Below are 25,617 nucleotides of genomic sequence, written 5' to 3'. Positions count from 1 at the left end.
GAGCCTGCCTGACCACTCCCTGATCCTGAGCCTGCCTGACCACTCCCTGATCCTAAGCCTGTACCCGCCTGCCTGACCACTCCCTGATCCTGAGCCTGCCTGACCACTCCCTGATCCTGAGCCTGCCTGACCACTCCCTGATCCTGAGCCTGCCTGACCACTCCCTGATCCTGCCTGACCACTCCCTGACCTTGAGCCTGCCTGACCACTCCCTGATCCTGAGCCTGCCTGACCACTCCCTGATCCTGAGCCTGCCTGACCACTCCCTGATCCTGAGCCTGCCTGACCACTCCCTGATCCTGAGCCTGCCTGCATTCCTGTACCTTTGCTCCTACTCTGGATTACCAACCCCGGTCTACCTTGACCTGTTGTTAACCTGCCCTGTTGTTACAATAAACATTGTTACTTCACACAGTCTGCACTTGGGTCTTACCTCGATACCTGATAGGCAAGCGGTGCCGGAGCGCAAAGTCATGGCCACCCGGACTATTTTTATTGACCCCCCTGTTTTTAAACTGCTGCTACTCTCTGTTTATTATCTATGCACAGTCACTTTACCCCTACCTACATGTACAAATTATCTCGAATAACCTGTACCCCTGCACATTGACTCGGTACCGGTACCCCCTGTATATAGCCCCATTATTGTTATTAAACTAAATAAACTAAAGTGAAAAATAGTTAATTTAGTACATATTTTCTTAACTCTATTTTCTTAAAACTTCATTGGTTAAGGGCTTGTAATTAAGCATTTCACTGTAAGTTCCACATCTGTTGTATTCGGCGCATGTGACAAATAACATTTGATTTTGTTTAATTTTTATGTAACTTTACCCCTACCTACATGTACAAATGACCTCCACTAACCTGTACCCCCGCAGATTGGCTCAGAACCGGCACCCCTGTAAAGAGCATTGCCTCCACCTCTCCACACCTCCAAAACCCTCCACCAGAGATATATATATAATGACGAGATGCTCATCATGTCTCCACCCTAAGAATGGAGTCGCTGTTCAAAAGGCTGGAATGCAGGCAAAAAAGCTTAGGCCCAAAATAAACCCGTAGAAACGGATTGGGAATATTTTGTCGAGAGTGAAAGCTCTCGCTTTTCCTCTTCCTCTTTGGCTCCATCCAGATCCGTTGTGTGGCCCCATGAGGAAGAGTGTTGCGCCAGGCTGCTGCTGCGCATGTGCAGTATGCTGCAGAAGGACAACTCCAATGCGACGGGAGAGATAAGACCGGAGCAGACTGTACGGAAAGTGTGCTCACTGACGAAGTTTGGTTTCAACGAAAAGTTATTCTTCTTATCTAGTTGTTCACATGACACGTGGTGATAAGAAGTGCGTGGTAACACAGTAGATTTGGACAAGACCTGAAACACGTAGCCTCGTTAAAAAAAGCGAGCGCGTCTGCTTGCGAAACACTTGTGGCTTTTTGACTTGCAATTGGGAAGCGGTGAGTTGACTTTATGTATGTTATTGAAATAAATCAGACATAATTGGCCTGTTGTTGTTGCCTACTGGACACAGACGTCAATTGAATGTCTATTCCAATTTGAAATGGAATTGAAATGACGTGGAAACAACGTTGATTCAACCAGTGTATTCCCAGTGGGTGTGTTCTTGGGTTCAGCAAAACGTGTTTTAGAAATGAAAACGCTACACACGATTAGTAGTTCATTAGTTGTGATTTGCCTGTTCTACATATCGCTGTTATTTACACTCTATTGTTATAGTTACTTTACAAGTCTTTCATCTGTTGTAGTTTATTTTAGTTTATTTTTTACGTGGATACGTATCACACTTTCTGTAGTGAAGTGGACTTTCATTCCAAGGTGGCCCTTTAATACCACACCAACCACACATCTGGCATTTATTGAACATTTAGTTGAAAATGAACACCTTGTGCATCTAATGCAAATGAAACAATGTGTGAATAAGTCAAACTGGTGTGAGTTTGATTGTTTGTGGACTATGACATGCCGTAGGCTGTTAGACAGTATGTGATACTATTCATGCTGAGGATCGCTGAACTCCGGTCTCTCATACTGACGCGGAGTTGACTTTTCATACCTGGTCCCACAACAACAATGACTATTAAAGAGTCGATTCTGTAAACGTACCTATCTTTGTCTTGTACAATTGCGGTCTTTCTGCGGGGTGCTGAAATGAATACTTTAAATATATATATTTTAATCGACTATAACCACTGAAGGACCGCAGTTGTACAGGACAGACTTGTACAGGTTGCTACGCGTTTTCAGAGTTGATATTTTTACAAGAATCGACTGATGGTGACTCAATGTTGTTGCTAGCAAATCCTGAGGGATCTACACAAGGTTTCCTTCAGGAGTCTACTTTCCAGTAGGGATCTGGGCCAAAGTAGTTCACTAAATAGGGAATAGGTGTTCATTTGTGACTTAACCTATTGCTTTCTGTCATCCACCCATGGTTCACACTTTACAGTAGTTATTCATGTGTGATTATTCCTATTAGTACATTCAAATTAGTACAGTGTAATAACTAGGCCTTTAACATGTTGGACCTTAGTGGGTGGTTATAATGCTACATTTAACATGTTGGACCTTAAACTGGGTGGTTATAATGCTACATTTAACATGTTGGACCTTAGTGGGTGGTTATAATGCTACACTTAACATGTTGAACCTTAGTGGGTGGTTATAATGCTACATTTAACATGTTGGACCTTAGTGGGTGGTTATAATGCTACATTTAACATGTTGGACCTTAGTGGGTGGTTATAATGCTACATTTAACATGTTGGACCTTAGTGGGTGGTTATAATGCTACATTTAACATGTTGGACCTTAAACTGGGTGGCCTGGAGTCATGTTTGTGCCTGTGAGATTGAGTCTGACTAGTAGAAGCCTTGTCTTTTCTTCCCTAGCTGATGAAAGTCAAACGTTAGAAGAAAAACAACCTAGCTTGTGAACAAAACAATGTGAATATTCAAGCAACACAACGACAAAGTCTCACTTCAGTAGACTTTCATTTCAAGTAAATTAGACCAACTTTTATGACTGTGCGCGCAGCACTTCTAAAAATGAATCTTTTAGTCAGCTCTTCATGTGAGCACAGTCCCCAGCCAGACAGTGTTGCAGCCAGGGTTGCCAGGTCTAGCTAAATTGTATCAGACAGTGTTGCAGCGAGGCTTGCCAGGTCTAGCTAAACTGTATTTTTAACGATGTAGTCTAAGAAGCTAAATTCGGTTTTCCATCAAAATAATAATTCTTGCGAGTTTAAGAATATGACACAAGAGAAAAGATAAGTCGCCCTTGTTAAACTCTCCAGATAATTTTCCATCAATGGATGTCGATTTAATTTGTTTTGACTGCTTTGAGTAAGCAATAAGGCCGGAGCAGGTGTGGTATATGGCCAATATACCACGGCTAAGGGCTGTTCTTTGGACATAGTCCTTAGCTGTGGTAGATTGGCCATACCCCACAAACCCCTGAGGTGCCTTCTTGCTATTATAAACTGGTTACTAACGTAATTATATCAGTATAAAGTATGTTTTTGTCATTCCTGTGGTACACGCCTGATATACCATGGCTGTCATCCAATCTGCATTCAGGGTTCAAACCAACCAGTTTATAATTGTAGATAAATCCTGTTTGTTCATGTGCAAACTGTAGATCAATCTGACAGGAGAGTTTAAGTGCTGAAAGTTGGACAGACGATCTCAATCTCTGAGCAAGAAACACTTGGACCAATTTTGGGCTATTTTCTGGAAATTGTGCCATTGTTATGTGCAAGATGTTGAGACAACAAACTATAAATGGCCTATTATTCGAGATTAGCTTGTTATTTGTCGCCGTTATATCAGTTCCAATGCGTTAATGTTTTATGGTAAACAGGAGTCTCCATAATGATATGTTAAATAGCCATACCAACAACTGGTAAACAGTAGTCTCCATAATGACATGTTAAATAGCCCTAACTACAACTGGTAAATTTAGAAATAGCCCAAAACCCACAACCTGCGACCAATACATTTTCTCCGGCGACATCGTTTTCAAAATAGCCCGATTTGGCAGGAAAATTGTGAAAATGGCAACACTGGTTGCAGTGTGAGGCTATAGGATACATCGTTTTTGACTTTGTGCGATTAATTTACCAGCTATGAAACAAAACAGCAGAAACACTTTGAAAACAGCTACTGCAGCATTTATTTTACTATAAATGTGATCATATTTTTTTATTAACAAATGGCAGCGAAATGCTGGCACTGTGGAGCCCTGACCACTCGCCAATGTGGCTGATGAAGTAGAGCTCTTACCCACCAATGCCAAAATCTACCTGCAGATGGCGGGTGTTAATGCTACATTTAACATGTTGGACCTTAGTGGGTGGTTATAATGCTACATTTAACATGTTGGACCTTAGTGGGTGGTTATAATGCTACATTTAATATGTTGGACCTTAGTGGGTGGTTATAATGCTACATTTAACATGTTGGACCTTAAACTGGGTGGTTATAATGCTACATTTAACATGTTGCACCTTAGTGGGTGGTTATAATGCTACATTTAACATGTTGGACCTTAGTGGGTGGTTATAATGCAACATTTAACATGTTGGACCTTAGTGGGTGGTTATAATGCTACATTTAACATGTTGAACCTTAGTGGGTGGTTATAATGCTACATTTAACATGTTGGACCTTAGTGGGTGGTTATAATGCTACATTTAACATGTTGGACCTTAGTGGGTGGTTATAATGCTACATTTAACATGTTGGACCTTAGTGGGTGGTTATAATGCTACATTTAACATGTTGAACCTTAGTGGGTGGTTATAATGCTACATTTAACAAGTTGCACCTTAGTGGGTGGTTATAATGCTACATTTAACAAGTTGCACCTTAGTGTGTGGTTATAATGCAACATTTAACATGTTGGACCTTAGTGGGTGGTTATAATGCTACATTTAACATGTTGGACCTTAGTGGGTGGTTATAATGCAACATTTAACATGTTGGACCTTAGTGGGTGGTTATAATGCTACATTTAATATGTTGGACCTTAGTGGGTGGTTATAATGCTACATTTAACATTAGGTGACCTGTAGTTGTTTTACAGGTATATTTCCTAAACAGGTTTGTGTATTTGCATGTAGCTTATATAGTGTTTCCTGTAGGCTTTCCCAGCCATACCAAGATGACATGGGACAGTTCTGTATTATAGGATGACATGGGACAGTTCTGTACTATAGGATGACATGGGACAGTTCTGTACTATAGGATGACATGGGACAGTTCTGTACTATAGGATGACATGGGACAGTTCTGTACTATAGGATGACATGGGACAGTTCTGTACTATAGGATGACATGGGACAGTTCTGTACTATAGGATGACATGGGACAGTTCTGTACTATAGGATGACATGGGACAGTTCTGTACTATAGGATGACATGGGACAGTTCTGTACTATAGGATGACATGGGACAGTTCTGTACTATAGGATGACATGGGACAGTTCTGTATTATAGGATGACATGGGACAGTTCTGTACTATAGGATGACATGGGACAGTTCTGTACTATAGGATGACATGGGACAGTTCTGTAATTATAGGATGACATGGGACAGTTCTGTACTATAGGATGACATGGGACAGTTCTGTACTATAGGATGACATGGGACAGTTCTGTATTATAGGATGACATGGGACAGTTCTGTACTATAGGATGACATGGGACAGTTCTGTACTATAGGATGACATGGGACAGTTCTGTACTATAGGATGACATGGGACAGTTCTGTATTATAGGATGACATGGGACAGTTCTGTACTATAGGATGACATGGGACAGTTCTGTAATTATAGGATGACATGGGACAGTTCTGTACTATAGGATGACATGGGACAGTTCTGTATTATAGGATGACATGGGACAGTTCTGTACTATAGGATGACATGGGACAGTTCTGTACTATAGGATGACATGGGACAGTTCTGTATTATAGGATGACATGGGACAGTTCTGTACTATAGGATGACATGGGACAGTTATGTACTATAGGATGACATGGGACAGTTCTGTACTATAGGATGACATGGGACAGTTCTGTACTATAGGATGACATGGGACAGTTCTGTACTATAGGATGACATGGGACAGTTGTGTACAATAGGATGACATGGGACAGTTCTGTATTATAGAATGACATGGGACAGTTCTGTACATCGTACCAAGGTCCTGTACTATGGTGGCGGTGTGATCATTGCCCCCCCCCCATCCCCCAGCCTGATACAATGTGAGGCAGATGGCCACAAAGCCTTATTATGCTGTGCTGATAGGAATTGTCAGTGACTTGGATCCATAACAGACGATGTAAATGAACACTGTTGATTGTATCAGACCTCCTTTATACAGGGCTTGGACGCATTTAAACATTTCAACAAGGAGTCATTTGGAAACCGTCCTTCTCCCACAAATGTTTTTTATGTGGCAGCAGTATTCTGTAACTGAGGTAGACAGCTGTGTGTCTGTATCCGTAGTGTGGCCAGACATTCATTGGTGGGTGTGCTTGCAGGAGGGGGGGGGGCTCTTCTTTGTCTACACCCATTCAGCATTGTTCACACCCTCTTAAAAGCTTTAGCCCCACCCATCTCTTTAAGGGTTGATCTGAGCGTTCTGTCCAAACAACTGCAATCAAGCACCCAAGATAACTGGCTAATGTTGGCTAGTTTGCTAGCTACTTCCAGACACAAATGAGAGAACACCCCACTCTGACCATTTTACTCCCCCTAGCAGAGCTGGTTAGGCTGTTTTTATGTTATCCAGAGCGTTGGTGACTGTAACTGTGCTGCTGGCGCAATTTACACTTTTTTGCCAACGTTTACTGACATCGTCCATATTCAACGGGTGTTGAGTATTGGTAAATTCATCAGTTATTCTGTGCTCTGGCACACTGAGGTGAGAGTGCTCTGATATCAGCGTAGATAACCAGAGAGAATTTACCAGCTACGTCTATCGACAGTTGTCCATCATGGATGGACGCTTCTCCCTTCCACGGATACCATGGTTGCCCTTAGTTTGAAGATGTAATCCAGAGACAGGTGTTTCCTCAATCTCCTTAGCTATCATACTCTAATTCCAGTGATTTCAAAACTCGGCCGTCCAGAAAGTGGAGAGCAACACTTATGCAGTTCTACTATGAGATACATTAAAAAAAGCAGCATTAGACAGGATTACCTACACATACTGACCAGCTCCAATAGACAGAAGTGTTCTACATGGCAGACCAATCCGAACTCATCTCTCGACATGTCCAGCCCACTCATTATCTCAGCCAATCATGGTCAGCTGGAAGGTTGCAGACTTTTTCTGTGGCTTAACCAACTAGGCTCGTAAGTTAACAATTTTATTCGTATTTACAGATGGCATACAAGTTTGTTATTAAGCCACATGAAAGTTCACATGTTACAGAAGGAATTTCTGCAAAAAAAACGTATTTTGATTTAAAAAAGACAGTTTACTTTCAAATAGCTCTCCTGTGAAGTAGTGACCCTAGGGAAGTAGTTTCCTAGTTTCCTGAAATGAGTCACATTTTACCATGAGACTGAGAGAACATTTTGCTGTTTTAAAGCGAATTTCCTGCAATTCTATGCATTTTGCCATGGGGTGAAGGCGCTCCACGGAGATGCTGGTCCATGTTGACTCCAATGATTCCCACAGTTGTGTCAAGTTGGCTGGCTGTCCTTTGGGTGGTGGGCCATTCTTGATACACACAGGAAATTGTTGAGCATGAAAAACCCAGCAGCGTTGCAGTTCTTGACACAAACCGGTGCGCCTGGTTCAAAGGCACCTAAATGTTTTGTCTTTCCCATTCACCCTCTGAATGGCACACAGACACAATCCATGTCTCAGTTGTCTGAAGGCTAAAAAAAATCCTTCTTTAACCTGTCACCTCCCAGTCATCTACACTGATTTTGAAGTGGATTTAGTGACCTCAATAAGGGATCATAGCTTTCACCTGGATTCACCTGGTCAGTCTATCATGGAAAGAGCAGGTGTACTTAATGTTTTGTCCAGTCAGTATAGGTGTGTTGACTGTAATAAAGGCACCGGAGGATGAGTTGTCGTGTTTGCTAATTGAATAGGCAGTGGCATGGTGAATGTAGCCATAGAAGCACACATACAGTATGCCTCAATGCAGTCATATTCCTGGCTTATTGGGGTAAACTTTCAGTTCCTTTTTCTGGCCACCCATCCCATGAGAGTGAATTTCATTCCAGTGCACTGCTAGCTATGCATTCTGATGGTGTTTAGACAAATTATGTCCCATCTGGAACACAACTCGGCTGGTCTCTATTTGTAGATTATGTTAGCGTTTGGACTATCCACAGGGTGTAATTTTTAGATTTTCCCAGTGGTCAAAAAGTTCAGTTCCATCTCTTCATAATATCTCTTCCTGACAAGGAGCTATTACCTTTGATGCAATGATGAAAAGCTGTAACAAGGAACCAAAAGGAGATCCTTGACAGCTATTTATGAAATTCCTGGAGTTCCATGTACCATAACTTCATTAGTAGTTTGTACCAGTCTGTATGTACCATATCTACATTATTAGTCTGTATGTACCATAACTCTGTTAGTAGTCTGTACCATAACTCTGTTAGTAGTCTGTACTATAACTCTGTTAGTAGTCTGTACCACAACTATGTTAGTAGTCTGTATGTACCATACCTCCGTTAGTAGTCTGTATGTACCATACCTCTGTTAGTAGTCTGTATGTACCATAACTCTGTTAGTAGTCTGTACCATAACTCCATTAATTATCTGTACCATAACTCCATTAATTCTCTGTACCATAACTCCATTAGTAGTCTGTACCATAACTCTGTTAGTAGTCTGTACCATAACTCCGTTAGTAGTCTGTACCATAACTCCGTTAGTAGTCTGTACCATAACTCCGTTAGTAGTCTGTACCATAACTCTGTTAGTAGTCTGTACCATAACTCCGTTAGTAGTCTGTACCATAACTCCGTTAGTAGTCTGTACCATAACTCCGTTAGTAGTCTGTACCATAACTCCGTTAGTAGTCTGTACCATAACTCCGTTAGTAGTCTGTACCATAACTCTGTTAGTAGTCTGTACCATAACTCTGTTAGTAGTCTGTACCATAACTCTGTTAGTAGTCTGTACCATAACTCTGTTAGTAGTCTGTACCATAACTCTGTTAGTAGTCTGTACCATAACTCTGTTAGTAGTCTGTACCATAACTCTGTTAGTAGTCTGTACCATAACTCTGTTAGTAGTCTGTACCATAACTCTGTTAGTAGTCTGTACCATAACTCTGTTAGTAGTCTGTACCATAACTCTGTTAGTAGTCTGTACCATAACTCTGTTAGTAGTCTGTACCATAACTCTGTTAGTAGTCTGTACCATAACTCTGTTAGTAGTCTGTACCATAACTCTGTTAGTAGTCTGTACCATAACTCTGTTAGTAGTCTGTACCATAACTCTGTTAGTAGTCTGTACCATAACTCTGTTAGTAGTCTGTACCATAACTCTGTTAGTAGTCTGTACCATAACTCTGTTAGTAGTCTGTACCATAACTCTGTTAGTAGTCTGTACCATAACTCTGTTAGTAGTCTGTACCATAACTCTGTTAGTAGTCTGTACCATAACTCTGTTAGTAGTCTGTACCATAACTCTGTTAGTAGTCTGTACCATAACTCTGTTAGTAGTCTGTACCATAACTCCGTTAGTAGTCTGTACCATAACTCCGTTAGTAGTCTGTACGTACCATAACTCCGTTAGTAGTCTGTACGTACCATAACTCTGTTAGTAGTCTGTACCATAACTCTGTTAGTAGTCTGTACCATAACTCCGTTAGTAGTCTGTACGTACCATAACTCTGTTAGTAGTCTGTACGTACCATAACTCCGTTAGTAGTCTGTACGTACCATAACTCCGTTAGTAGTCTGTACGTACCATAACTCCATTAGTAGTCTGTACCAGTCTGTATGTACCATATCTATATTATTAGTCTGTATGTACCATAACTCCGTTAGTAGTCTGTACGCACCATAACTCCGTTAGTAGTCTGTATGTACCATAACTCCGTTAGTAGTCTGTATGTACCATAACTCCGTTAGTAGTCTGTATGTACCATAACCCCGTTAGTAGTCTGTATGTACCATAACTCCGTTAGTAGTCTGTATGTACCATGACTCCATTAGTAGTCTGTACGTACCATAACTCCATTAGTAGTCTGTACCAGTCTGTATGTACCATATCTACATTATTAGTCTGTATGTACCATAACTCCGTTAGTAGTCTGTACCATAACTCCGTTAGTAGTTTGTACCAGTCTGTATGTTCCATATCTACATTATTAGTCTGTATGTACCATAACTCTGTTAGTAGTCTGTATGTACCATATCTACGTTGGTAGTCTGTATGTACCATAACTCCATTAATTCTCTGTACCGTAACTCCATTAGTAGTCTGTATGTACCATAACTCCATTAGTAGTCTGTATGTACCATAATTACATTAGTAGTCTGTATGTACCATCACTCCATTATTAGTCTGTATGTACCATAACTCCATTAGTAGTCTGTACCATAACTCCATTAGTAGCCCATACCATAACTATGTTAGTAGTCTGTACCATAACTCTGTTAGTAGTCTGTATGTACCATAAATCCGTCAGTAGTCTGTATGTACCATGACTCCATCAGTAGTCTGTACGTACCATAACTCCATTAGTAGTCTGTACCAGTCTGTATGTACCACATCTACATTATTCGTCTGTATGTACCATATCTCCATTAGTAGTCTGTACCATAACTCCGTTAGTAGTTTGTACCATTCTGTATGTTCCATATCTACATTATTATTCTGTATGTACCATAACTCTGTTAGTAGTCTGTACCATAACTCTGTTAGTAGTCTGTATGTACCATAACCCCATTAGTAGTCTGTATGTACCATAAATCCGTTAGTAGTCTGTATGTACCATAAATCCGTTAGTAGTCTGTGTTCCATATCTACATTATTAGTCTGTATGTACCTCCATTACTGGTCTGTACCATAACTCCATTAATTATCTGTACCATAACTCTGTTAGTAGTATATGTACCACAACTCCATTAGTAGTCTGACTGTACCATAACTCCATTAGTAGTCTGACTGTACCATAACTTCATGAGTAGTCTGTACCATATCTCCATTAGTAGTCTGTGCGTACCATAACTCCATTAGGAGTCTGTACCATAACTCCATTAGGAGTCTGTACCATAACTTCATGAGTAGTCTGTACCATATCTCCATTAGTCGTCTGTACGTACCATATCTCCATTACTGGTCTGTACCATAACTCCATTCTCTGTACCATAACTCTGTTAGTAGTCTGTACCATAACTCCATTATTAGTATGTATGTACCATAACTCCATTAGTAGTATGTATGTACCATAACTCCATTAGGAGTCTGTGCTTACCATAACTCCATTAGTGTCTGTATGTACCATAACACCATTAGTAGTCTGTATGTACCATAACTCCATTAGCAGTCTGTATGTACCATTATGTACCATAACTCCATTAGTAGTATGTGCTACCCCAGGAAGAGTAGCTGCTGCCTTGGCAGGAACTAATGGGGATCCTTGATAAAAATTGAAAGGTACATTTTGTGTGTGTGGGTCATCAACATTACATGGGTGTTTTCCACTGAAACACAGACTGGGGCTTTGTCACTAAACTGGTGCAGGGAGACACTGATGTTGGTTGGTACAACACACACACACACACACACTTTTACTGAAGGTGTCTTTTTTTATGAACGTGTTTTGTTTTCATGTAATATTGTGTATAATAACATGTATTTTCATGTGTTTATTGTATTTTGATGTGTAATGTGGTGCCAGACACAGTCACAGTGTCTGTCACAGTGGTCAGGTATTCTGCTGTACTCTCTGTTTAGGGCCAAATAGCATTCTACTTTGCTCTGTTTTTTTGGTTAAATCTTTCCAATGTGTCAAGTTATCTTTTTCTTTCTCATGATTCGGTCTGATTGTGTTGCTGGGGCTCTGTGGGGTCTGTTTGTGTTCGTGAACGGAGCCCCAGTGTAACGATGTGCGCTGAGAGTCGGGAAGCAAGTACAGGGAGTGAATATTTAATCACATAAATGGAATATAACACAAACATGAAACACTAACAGCATATGAATCTGAAACAATAAGGCCTGGGGAAGGAATTTAAGGGTGTGACATAAATAGGGCAGGTAATCAAGGAAGTGATGGAGTCCAGGTGACAGTCGTGAAGAGGGCACGACAAAACCTATTCCCCCTCAGGAGACTGAAAATTTGGCATGGGTCCTCAGATCCTCAAAAGGTTATACAGCTGCACCATCGAGAGCATCCTGACTGGTTGCATCCCTGCCTGGTATGGCAACTGCTCGGCCTCCACCCGCAAGGCGCTACAGAGGGTAGTGCATACGACCCAGTACATCACCAGGGCCAAGCTTCCTGCCATCCAGGACCTCTATACCAGGCTGTGTCAGAGGAAAGCCCTAAAAATTGTCAACGACCCCAGCCACCCTAGTCATAGACTGTTCTCTCTGCTACCACACGGCAAGCGTTACCGGAGCACCAAGTCTAGGTCCAAGAGGCTTCTAAACAGCTTCTACCAATTATTTGTTATTCTCATCTCTTACTTTAAAAAAATGGTATGTGTGTATACAGTAGCTGGAGCCTGATATGGAAGTGCTAGTGCGTTCAAATTCAGAGTTTTGATGAAGCAATAAAAGCCTATATTTAACCAGGAAGTGTTTTCTTTAGGAGATCAAAGGCCTGGCAAAATGTTAAGCAACTTGTTAAATCTCCACTGCCTGGATTAACCAGATTTATAGTCACAATGAGGTCTGGGGTGGATTCAACAACTGATGTTGTTAACGTTGGGCTAGGTCTAGAATGGATACTACTACTGTATTACTGCTAGGTTTAGAATGGATACTACTACTGTATAACTGCTAATGTCTAAAATGGATACTACTACTGTATTACTGCTAGGTTTAGAATGTTTTCAGTCATTGTTATTATTGCCGTATTCTGGTTAGCGTGTCAATGAGACAGACTGTAGCAAACCAGGTTTTGTGTTCGTATTGAAATCTTCTGGTCCTTCATAATACTGGATCAGTGTGATGTGATCAGGGCCTGAGGCAGATAGAGAAGGGGATATATTACTATAACCCCAGAGTAATATAGTAATAACCCCAGAGTAATATAGCAATAACCCCAGAGTAATAGAGTAATAACCCCAGAGTAATAGAGTAATAACCCCAGAGTAATAGAGTAATAACCCCAGAGTAATAGAGCAATAACCCCAGAGTAATAGAGCAATAACCCCAGAGTAATAGAGCAATAACCCCAGAGTAATAGAGTAATAACCCCAGAGTAATAGAGCAATAACCCCAGAGTAATAGAGTAATAACCCCAGAGTAATAGAGTAATAACCCCAGAGTAATAGAGTAATAACCCCAGAGTAATAGAGTAATAACCCCAGAGTAACAGAGTAATAACCCCAGAGTAATATAGTAATAACCCCAGAGTAATATAGCAATAACCCTGAGTAACATAGCAATAACCCTGAGTAACAGTAATAACCCCAGAGTAACACCATAGCAACAACCCCAGAGTAATATAGCAATAACCCCAGAGTTATACACACACCTCAGAGTATTATAATAGACTGAAGTGTAAAGCTTGAGAACTAAACCAGTGTTTCCCAAACTATATATAGAAGGCCAGCATCCCAGAGTTGCCTCTTCACTGTTGATGAGACTGGTGTTTTGTGGGTACTATTTCATGAAGCTGCCAATTGAGGGCTTGTGAGGCATTTGTTTCTCATACTAGACATTCTAATGTACTTGTCCTCTTGCTCGGTTGTGCCCCGAGGCTTCCCACTCCTCTTTCTATTCTGGGTAGAGCCGGTTTGCACTGTTCTGTGATAATATCATTTAAGAATAAAATACCCTTTTCAAACAAACATTTTTCCCATAAATACAGGTATTATATCAACCTGCACATTTGAGTTCAGCCATAATATTTGTTCTCTCTTTTCAGGGGGATGAAATTGAAATTGTAGCCAGCTCTGCAATGTTTGTTTGAAAAAGAGATACTTTGAAAAAATTATCATTTGCAATTAATCGAAAATGAGACATGGCAATCGGCAAAAAGGCCATTTTTAAACAATGGATGAGCTTTTCTTAGTAATCTATTTGCGAACCATTTTAGGGTTCAAGTAACACTTTTGAATAAGTGAAGCTTTTAGAGAGAGGTTTAGTGCTTTTATATTTAATAATCTCAACCCACCAAATTCATATTCATTATACACATAGGCACGTTTTATCTTGTTTGGTTTAGCGTCCCAGATAAAGAGAAATATTTTTTGCTCATATGATTTGACAAACAAATCACCAGGAGTAGGCAGCGCCATAAGTAAGTGAGTAAACTGAGATACGACTAAGGAGTTAATCAGGGCAATTTTTCCATAAATAGACAGGTATTTACCTCTCCATGGTTGCAGGATCTTGTCTACTTTTACAATTTTTCTATTGAAATTCATTGTGGAGAGCTTATTATATTTTTGTGATATGAATAGAGTATGTCTACTTCACCATCAGACCATTTTATAGGTAAACTGCAAGGTAATGTAAAAGTTGTATTTTTTAAGGATCCAATACGTAATATTGTACACTTATCATAATTAGGTTTTAGTCCAGAGAGTACAGAAAAGTTATCTAGATCTTTAATGAGACATTGCAGGGATCTAGCTTGTGGACTTAATATACAACTTGAGTCATCGGCATACATGAACTCCTTTGTTTTAAAGTCTTGGATTTCTAATCCTCTAATGTTGTTATTGGATCTGATTTTAATAGCTAGCAGTTCGATGGCCATAATGAATGGATATGGTGACAGCGGACACCCTTGTTTAACTCCTCTTGACAATTCAAAACTCTCCGAGAAGTAGCCGTTATTTACTATTTTACACATGGGGTTGCTATATATTACTTTTACCCATTTTATAAGAGAATCACCTCAATTGAAAATATCCAGTCTTACTTTATCAAATGCCTTTTCAAAATCCGCTATAAATACCAGGCCTGGCTTAGATGTTTCTTGTTGTTCTATTAGTTGTCGTATTTTATATCCAATGTATCGTCCATGTAAAAAACCTGTCTGATCAGGATGAACAATATCTGGTAAAACCCTTTTAATTCTGAGTGCTATGCATTTCGCTAGTATTTTTGCATCACAACATTGAAGTATAAGGGGCCTCCAGTTTTTTAGATAGACAGGGTTTTTATATTTGTCACCTGGGTCTTGTTCTAATAATAGAGAAATCAGACCTTCCTGCTGAGTACCTGACAGACTACCATTTCTATAGGACAAGTTAAAACAATCTAACAATGGAGCTTTTAGTATATCAAAAAAGGCTTGATACAGTGCCTTGCGAAAGTATTCGGCCCCCTTGAACCTTTTGCCACATTTCAGGCTTCAAACATAAAGATATAAAACTGTATTTTTTTTGTGAAGAATCAACAACAAGTGGGACACAATCATGAAGTGGAACGACATTTATTGGATATTTCAAACTTTTTTAACAAATCAAAAACTGAAAAATTGGGCGTGCAAAATGAGGTTACATTATTTTGTCTTTGTTAAAAATAAGTTGTCCTCCAGTAAACTTTGATTAAATTTCCAATATCCCCGTCCATGTGGAAAATCTATGAGTTATGTGAAGACCAATTAGATGATGATCGCATTCTGTCTCCTATTAACTTTTTTAACCTTTGATGAAAGAGACAAAGTAGTCAAGACGACTAGCTTGATTAAGTCTCCTCCGTATATCTCACTAGGTCGGGGTTTTTTAGTCTCCAACTATCCACTATTTCTAATGTGTCCATAATATTTGTGATTTCCTTAAGGGAACGGTGGTGATAGTTTGTAGAGGGATTACCTTTATGGTCCATTGAGGTACTTAACACTGTGTTATAGTCTCCTTCCATAACGATTTGATCATTTGTTGCCTGTAAGTTCGATAAATTGGTATAAATGTATTCAAAGAAGTATGGATCATCCTGATTTGGACCATATAGATTAATGAGCCAAATCTCTTTTTCTTCCAATTTCATATTCAAAAGGATCCACCTTCCTTGCTGACTATTTGCACATTCAGATCGACATTTTTGTTAATTAATATCATCACATTTGAGTTCCTTTGTCCATGACAGAAAATTATTTCACCACTCCATTCCTTTTCCCACGCAACTTCATCTAAGGATGTAGAGTGAGTTTCCTGTAAACAACTTCATCTAAGGATGTAGAGTGAGTTTCCTGTAAACAACTTCATCTAAGGATGTAGAGTGAGTTTCCTGTAAACAACTTCATCTAAGGATGTAGAGTGAGTTTCCTGTAAACAACTTCATCTAAGGATGTAGAGTGAGTTTCCTGTAGACAACTTCATCTTAGGATGTAGAGTGAGTTTCCTGTAGACAACGTGATCTAAGGATGTAGAGTGAGTTTCCTGTAAACAACTTCATCTAAGGATGTAGAGTGAGTTTCCTGTAAACAACTCCATCTAAGGAAGTAGAGTGAGTTTCCTGTAAACAACTCCATCTAAGGAAGTAGAGTGAGTTTCCTGTAAACAACTTCATCTAAGGATTTGGAGTGAGTTTCCTGTAAACAACTTCATCTCAGGATGTAGAGTGAGTTTCCTGTAAACAACTTCATCTAAGGATGTAGAGTGAGTTTCCTGTAAACAACTCCATCTAAGGATGTAGAGTGAGTTTCCTGTAAACAACTTAATCTCAGGATGTAGAGTGAGTTTCCTGTAAATAACTTCATCTAAGGATGTAGAGTGAGTTTCCTGTAAACAACTTCATCTAAGGATGTAGAGTGAGTTTCCTGTAAACAACTTCATCTCAGGATGTAGAGTGAGTTTCCTGTAAACAACTTCATCTAAGGATGTAGAGTGAGTTTCCTGTAAACAACTCCATCTATGGAAGTAGAGTGAGTTTCCTGTAAACAACTTCATCTAAGGATGTAGAGTGAGTTTCCTGTAAACAACTTCATCTAAGGATGTAGAGTGAGTTTCCTGTAGACAACTTCATCTTAGGATGTAGAGTGAGTTTCCTGTAGACAACGTGATCTAAGGATGTAGAGTGAGTTTCCTGTAAACAACTTCATCTAAGGATGTAGAGTGAGTTTCCTGTAAACAACTCCATCTAAGGAAGTAGAGTGAGTTTCCTGTAAACAACTCCATCTAAGGAAGTAGAGTGAGTTTCCTGTAAACAACTTCATCTAAGGATTTGGAGTGAGTTTCCTGTAAACAACTTCATCTCAGGATGTAGAGTGAGTTTCCTGTAAACAACTTCATCTAAGGATGTAGAGTGAGTTTCCTGTAAACAACTCCATCTAAGGATGTAGAGTGAGTTTCCTGTAAACAACTTAATCTCAGGATGTAGAGTGAGTTTCCTGTAAATAACTTCATCTAAGGATGTAGAGTGAGTTTCCTGTAAACAACTTCATCTAAGGATGTAGAGTGAGTTTCCTGTAAACAACTTCATCTCAGGATGTAGAGTGAGTTTCCTGTAAACAACTTCATCTAAGGATGTAGAGTGAGTTTCCTGTAAACAACTCCATCTATGGAAGTAGAGTGAGTTTCCTGTAAACAACTTCATCTAAGGATGTAGAGTGAGTTTCCTGTAAACAACTTCATCTAAGGATGTAGAGTGAGTTTCCTGTAAACAACTTCATCTAAGGATGTAGAGTGAGTTTCCTGTAAACAACTCCATCTAAGGATGTAGAGTGAGTTTCCTGTAAACAACTTCATCTAAGGATGTAGAGTGAGTTTCCTGTAAACAACTTCATCTAAGGATGTAGAGTGAGTTTCCTGTAAACAACTTCATCTAAGGATGTAGAGTGAGTTTCCTGTAAACAACTCCATCTATGGAAGTAGAGTGAGTTTCCTGTAAACAACTTCATCTAAGGATGTAGAGTGAGTTTCCTGTAAACAACTTCATCTAAGGATGTAGAGTGAGTTTCCTGTAAACAACTTCATCTAAGGATGTAGAGTTTCCTGTAAACAGTAAATGTTATATTCCTTTTCTTTTATTCATGTAAAGACTGATCTTTATTTAAAAAAATCTGCTAAACCGTTACAATTATAACAATTATGCAATTATAATTTCATTCCTTACCATAACTACATACTATTCTCAGTCTAAATTGACCATAATTATTGCCTTTAAAGTTACTGCCATCAGAGTTATTATGATGGTCAAAAATAGAGCTTTAAAATGTCTGATATTTACAATTCAAGAAATAGGTTCTAGCAATATTTGTTTTATTCCCTTGTCTGTTTGCCTGTGAGCCAGTGCCACAGATGTTAGAACATTGAGACAAGATATTATTATTAGTGTAGTAAATCTGAGTAGGTTGCTGTGTATGATATTGGATGTGATTTAGTGAGAGTGTGTACGTTGTCGTCTGTATAAAAGTAAGACTATAATAACTCTGCCAATTTGCATGGTTGAGTGTATGTGTGTAACATGTAGAGCGTATTGCCTTGATATTCATGATGATAATTGTAATCCATATCGTATCACCATCATAGTTGCATCATAATTACCTTTAACATCATTGAAAAACACATCCCAGCATTTCCATAGCAATTGACGATTCACATGATCATGAAAGAGACCTTGCATTACTCTAGAGACGGCTTCACTACAGTACAAATGTATTCCGTACAATATAATATATATAATTCCCCAACGCCTGATATCTTCCCCTTGCTTGTTGTAAACATATATAAACCTGTAGACAAATACATAAGAGAGACAAACAATAAACACATTAAATTATAAAACAGTTCTCGACAATAGAGAGGGAGAGGAGAAAAGAGAGAGTGAGAGAAGAGATCGAGATCAGGTGTGTGTATGTATAAGTCCGTATCTGTAAGCAAGCATGTAGTTGAGTACCTGTGTTCCTATTCACTTCATAATGTTCAGATATTTTTACAGTTCCCAATCAATTCTGTGTCCTCGGTGGAAAGCCACCTTGTTTACTGTCCCTTTTGTCGGGTTAAAGATATTTTGTGAGGTAGTCAGATCTTTCCACGAAGGAATATGTTGTTCCTCCATAGCGTAAAGCTGTTGGTTCTTGTCGATTTCCCTCAGGATCTCCTTAGTGTCCAGGTTGGCTCTTTACTCCAACCAGTTGTTTTACGAAAAGATAACAACGAGTCTTTCCCACGACGACTACAGGTGTCTGTAGTACAGCCAGCTAGCACTCGTGGAATCCACGCACAAAATGGAACACAAACTTACATTCCCAGCCGTGAACAGTTGATGTTGAGATCTAGTCTGTTACTAGACATGAACTAAACATTTATTTGGGATGCAATTTCTGAGGCTGGTGAATTTCTGGACTTATCCTCTGCAGCAGAGGTAACTCTGGGTCTTCCATTCCAGTGGCGGTCCTCATGAGAGCCAGTTTCATCATAACGCTGGATGGTTTTTGCGATTGGACTTGAAGAAACTTTCAAAGTTCTTTGAATTTTCCAGATTGATTGACCTTCATGTCTTAAAGTAATGACGGACTGTTGTTTCTCTTGGTTTATTTGAGCTGTTCTTGCCATAATATGGACTTGGTCTTTTACCAAATAGGGCTATCTTCTGTATAACACCTGTACCTTGTCACAACACGACATATTATTTTTTAACAAGGCACACCTGTTAATTGAAATGCATTCCACGTGACTACCTCATGAAGCTGGTTGAGAGAATGCCAAGAGTGTGCAACGCTGTCACCAAGGCAAAGGGTGGCTACTTTGATGAATCTCAAATACAAAATAATATTTTGATTTGTTGAGCACCTTTTTGGTAATTAACTACATTTAAAAAAAATGTTTTAACCTTTTATTTAACTACACAAGTCACGGTGAAGGGAAGTCTGTTAAGAACTTATTCTTATTTACAATGACTGCCTACCCCGGCCAAACCCGGCTACCCGGGTTTGTGCGCCGCCCTATGGGACTCCCAATCAGGGCCGATGTGATAAATGATTCCAAATTATTTCATAGTTTTGATGTTTTCACTGTTATTCTAGTAACATGGTAGAAAATAATACAAATAAATAAGAGCTCTTGAATGAGTAGGTGTGTCCAAACTTTTGATTGGTTGTGTGTGTGTGTGTATATAGATATATCTTTATATATATATATACACAATACCCAATTATGACAATTTTGGCAAAATTATTCTAACAAAACTACAATATCTTATTTAAATAAGTCTTCAGACCCTTTGCTATGAGACTCGAAATTGATCTCAGGTGCATCCTGTTTCCATTGATCATCATTGAGATGTTTCTCCAACTTGACTGGAGTCCACCTGTGGAAAATTCAATTGATTGGACATGACTTGGAAAGGCACACACCTGTCTATATAAGGTCCCACAGTTGACTGTGCATGTCAGCGCAAAATCCAAGCCACGAGGTCGAAGGAATTGTCCGTAGAGCTCCGAGACAGGATTGTGTTGAGGCACAGATCTGGGGAAGGGTACCAAAACATTTCTGCAGCATTGAAGGTCCCCAAGAACACAGTGGCCTCCATCAAGTTTGGAACCACCAAGACTCGTCCTAGAGCTGGCCGCCCGGCTGGACGCTGGAAACCCTCCCTGTCGTCTGGGCTCAACCTCTATACCGCCTGGTGCACAGCCTGTGGCTCATGCATGGTAAAGCCTGGTTTCCCTGCCTCTCACTGCCTTCCCTCCCTGTCCCTGTCGTCTGGACTCGAAACCTCTATACCGCCTGGTGCACAGCCTGTGGCTCATGCATGGTAAAGCCTGGTTTCCCTGCCTCTCACTGCCTTCCCTCCCTGTCCCTGTCGTCTGGGCTCGAAACCTCAAAAGCTCTATACCGCCTGGTGCACAGCCTGTGGCTCATGCATGGTAAAGCCTGGTTTCCCTGCCTCTCACTGCCTTCCCTCCCTGTCGTCTGGGCTCAACCTCTATACCGCCTGGTGCACAGCCTTTGGCTCATGCTTGGTAAAGCCTGGTTTCCCTGCCTCTCACTGCCTTCCCTCCCTGTCGTCTGGGCTCAACCTCTATACCGCCTGGTGCACAGCCTGTGGCTCATGCATGGTAAAGCCTGGTTTCCCTGCCTCTCACTGCCTTCACTCCCTGTCCCTGTCGTCTGGGCTCAACCTCTATACCGCCTGGTGCACAGCCTGTGGCTCATGCATGGTAAAGCCTGGTTTCCCTGCCTCTCACTGCCTTCCCTCCCTGTCCCTGTCGTCTGGGCTCAACCTCTATACCGCCTGGTGCACAGCCTGTGGCTCATGCATGGTAAAGCCTGGACATCTCAGGTTTCTGCTTCCACACACGACAAGGTGGGGTGGGTCACGTAGGCAACGAGTGCCTGTGTCCTCAAACATCCTGTCATGTCCTGATCCCTGGTAACCCAGTGTAGAGCATGCTGGTCCTGGATCATGTTATCCCTGGGACAGCTCTTCACAAGGCTATCCCAGGTATCACACCAGTGACACAGAGAGAGGAAGCCACTTGACCAGTCTGAGCCCAAGGCTAGGGCTGGATGAGCAGACTCAGATATATGGCCAGGAAAAGCTTTGTTTAGTCAAAGTAGTGGACCAACTGTCTTCATTTTGCCTTTATGTAAATAAGGAGTTACCTACACTGGGGCCTTTTTTTAGGTCTCTGCAGAAACTCGTGTCATATTCCCTTCTATGTCTTACTCCTGGCATGTGTCCCAAATGGCACCCTATTCCCTATGCATCCTGGTCAAAAGTAGTGCACTATGTAGGGTATATGACACCATTTGGGACAGTGTCCACGAAGCCTACAAGTCCTACCTTGTTGGGAGTGTCAATAGGTAATTTTCTCCCTCCTGCTGCTTGGCTTGTCTCTGCATATTCACAACCACCTGTCCTCCACAGAGTTATGGCTAGCTTCTCTCGATAGCAAACACACAGTCCCCTCCCCTCCCAGGTGTCCTAGAGGTTAGAGAGGTGGGCCAGATATCCTAGAGGTTAGAGAGGTGGGCCAGCAGCCAGGTGTCCTAGAGGTTAGAGAGATGGGCCAGGTGTCCTAGAGGTTAGAGAGGTGGGCCAGCAGCCAGGTGTCCTAGAGGTTAGAGAGGTGGGCCAGGTGTCCTAGAGGTTAGAGAGGTGGGCCAGGTGTCCTAGACGTTAGAGAGGTGGGCCAGGTGTCCTAGAGGTTAGAGAGGTGGGCCAGGTGTCCTAGAGGTTAGAGAGGTGGGCCAGGTGTCCTAGAGGTTAGAGAGGTGGGCCAGGTGTCCTAGAGGTTAGAGAGGTGGGCCAGGTGTCCTAGAGGTTAGAGAGGTGGGCCAGGTGTCCTAGAGGTTTCTACCTTCTTAACAACACTATCAACAAGGCAGGTCCTACAGGCCCTAGTTTCTACCTTCTTAACAACACTATCAACAAGGCAGGTCCTACAGGCCCTAGTTTTTACCTTCTTAACAACACTATCAACAAGGCAGGTCCTACAGGCCCTAGTTTCTACCTTCTTAACAACACTATCAACAAGGCAGGTCCTACAGGTCCTAGTTTCTACCTTCTTAACAACACTATTAACAAGGCAGGTTTTACAGGCCCTAGTCTGTCGTGTTGTCAGGTGCCACAAAAAAGGACTTCGGAAAAGTATAATTGTCTCAGAACATGGAGGCGCCACTGGCCATTGGTTGTACACAGAGAGCTAATATTAATAATATGCATGTCAGTCTCTCCTGGCTCAAAGTGGAGAGGAGATCGACTTCATCACTTCTTGTATTTGTGAGCGGTATTGACATGTTGAATGCACCGAGCAATCTGTTTGAACGACTGGCACACAGCTCAGACACCCATGCATACCCCACAAGACATGCCACCAGAGGTCTCCTCACAGTCCCCAAGTCCAGAACAGACTATGGGAGGTGCACAGTACTACATAGAGCCATGACTACATGGAACTCTATTCCACAGTACTACATAGAGCCATGACTACATGAATCTCTATTCCACAGTACTACATAGAGCCATGACTACATGGAACTCTATTCCACAGTACTACATAGAGCCATGACTACATGGAACTCTATTCCACAGTACTACATAGAGACATGACTACATGGAACTCTATTCCACAGTCCTACATAGAGCCATGACTACATGGAACTTTATTCCACAGTACTACATAGAGCCATGACTACATGAAACTCTATTCCACAGTACTACATAGAGCCATGACTACATGGAACTCTATTCCACAGTACTACATAGAGCCATGACTACATGGAACTCTATTCCACAGTACTACATAGAGACATGACTACATGGAACTCTATTCCACAGTCCTACATAGAGCCATGACTACATGGAACTTTATTCCACAGTACTACATAGAGCCATGACTACATGGAACTCTATTCCACAGTACTACATAGAGCCATGACTACATAGAACTCTATTCCACAGTACTACATAGAGCCATGACTACATAGAACTCTATTCCACAGTACTACATAGAGCCATGACTACATGGAACTCTATTCCACAGTACTACATAGAACCATGACTACATGGAACTCTATTCCACAGTACTACATAGAACCATGACTACATGGAACTCTATTCCACAGTACTACACAGAGCCATGACTACATGGAACTCTATTCCACAGTACCACATAGAGCCATGACTACATAGAACTCTATTCCACAGTACTACATAGAGCCATGACTACATGGAACTCTATTCCACAGTACTACATAGAACCATGACTACATGGAACTCTATTCCACAGTACTACATAGAACCATGACTACATGGAACTCTATTCCACAGTACTACATAGAACCATGACTACATGGAACTCTATTCCACAGTACTACATAGAGCCATGACTACATGGAACTCTATTCCACAGTACTACATAGAGCCATGACTACATGGAACTCTATTCCACAGTACTACATAGAGCCATGACTACATGGAACTCTATTCCACAGTACTACATAGAGCCATGACCACATGGAACTCTATTCCACAGTACTACATAGAGCCATGACTACATGGAACTCTATTCCACAGTACTACATAGAGCCATGACTACATGGAACTCTATTCCACAGTACTACATAGAGCCATGACTACATGGAACTCTATTCCACAGTACTACATAGAGCCATGACTACATGGAACTCTATTCCACAGTACTAAATAGAGCCATGACTACATGGAACTCTATTCCACAGTACTACATAGAGCCATGACTACATGGAACTCTATTCCACAGTACTACATAGAGCCATGACTACATGGAACTCTATTCCACAGTACTACATAGAGCCATGACTACATGGAACTCTATTCCACAGTACTACATAGAGCCATGACTACATGGAACTCTATTCCACAGTACTACATAGAGCCATGACTACATGGAACTCTATTCCACAGTACTACATAGAGCCATGACTACATGGAACTCTATTCCACAGTACTACATAGAGCCATGACTACATGGAACTCTATTCCACAGTACTACATAGAGCCATGACTACATGGAACTCTATTCCACATCAGGTAACTGATGCGGCAGTAGAATCAGATTTAAAAAGCAGATATAAATACACCTCATGGAACAGTGGAGAGGTTTTGAAATAGATAACTGCCTTCATTTTGCTGGACCCCAGGAAGAGTATTGTTGTCAGCAGCTAATGGGGATCCATAACAAAATACAAACATGATCCAAAGTGCTAATTTCAGGCAGCGCTGATGGGGAAATTTAAGACCACCCAAAATCTGGTTTAAGCAGTAACTCAGCTGATTATGGCAGCCGTGACGCACACTGCCCATATGAACATGGAACAAGCCTAACGGGCTTTTGGTGTCTGTATACTTCCTATTTAGAAACATACAAACCGGTGTTTTTACCATTTCGTTTTATTTGGTTAAAAACCAGGCATCTCCCCTCCTCTCAATGAAGGCTGTTTTTTTGTCTGTCCAATCGCAAAGTAGACTGTCGATAAAGGGTTTGGCTCCTGTGACCGCTTGGAAATAAATCTTAATCACCAAAGCTTTATTAAAACATAACATTTGAGAGGACTAGAACAGTGAGCTGATATTCCCTTGTTATCAGTGGTGGAAAGTACTTAAGTAGAAAATACTTACCCAAAAAACGACTTAATTAGTAGTTATCTGTACTTTAATTGACTATTTATATTTTTGAGCAACTTTTACTTCACTACATTCCTAAAGAAAATAATGTACTTTTTACTCCATACATTTTCCCTGACGTTTTGAATGCTTAGCAAGACAGGAAAATGGTCCAATTCACACACTTATCAAGAGAACATCCTTACTGCCGCTGATCTGGTGGGCTCACTAAACATAAATGCTTCATTTGTAAAGTGAGTGTTGGAGTGAGCTCCTGGCTATCCATTCATTAAAAAAAGCAAGAAAATGGTTCCGCCTGGTTTGAGTAATATGAGGAATTTGATTTCATTCAAACCTTTTGATGCTTAAGTACATTTAGAACCAAATACGTTT

At 40.8% G+C, this 25,617-nt stretch overlaps 1 protein-coding gene across 3 annotated transcripts in view; it reads left to right on the top strand.

The window, feature by feature from the left end:
- Window positions 1–1,074: 1,074 nt before the first annotated feature.
- Window positions 1,075–25,617, top strand: part of kank1a (KN motif and ankyrin repeat domains 1a) — a 152,394-nt gene continuing 127,851 nt past the window's right edge. The window contains exon 1 of one of the 3 annotated variants that reach the window (XM_036936603.1): window positions 1,075–1,455. The gene's annotated coding sequence lies outside the window, so the exon portion shown is untranslated. The remainder of the gene's footprint in view (window positions 1,456–25,617) is intronic. The other 2 variants (XM_036936599.1, XM_036936602.1) reach the window with 2 other exon arrangements.

The sequence above is a fragment of the Oncorhynchus mykiss genome, chromosome 11 (genome assembly GCF_013265735.2).
Source record: "Oncorhynchus mykiss isolate Arlee chromosome 11, USDA_OmykA_1.1, whole genome shotgun sequence".
Taxonomy (NCBI): Eukaryota; Metazoa; Chordata; class Actinopteri; order Salmoniformes; family Salmonidae; genus Oncorhynchus; species Oncorhynchus mykiss.
Note: the sequence above shows the minus strand (reverse complement) of the source record. Positions and strands in the feature narration are given on the sequence as shown.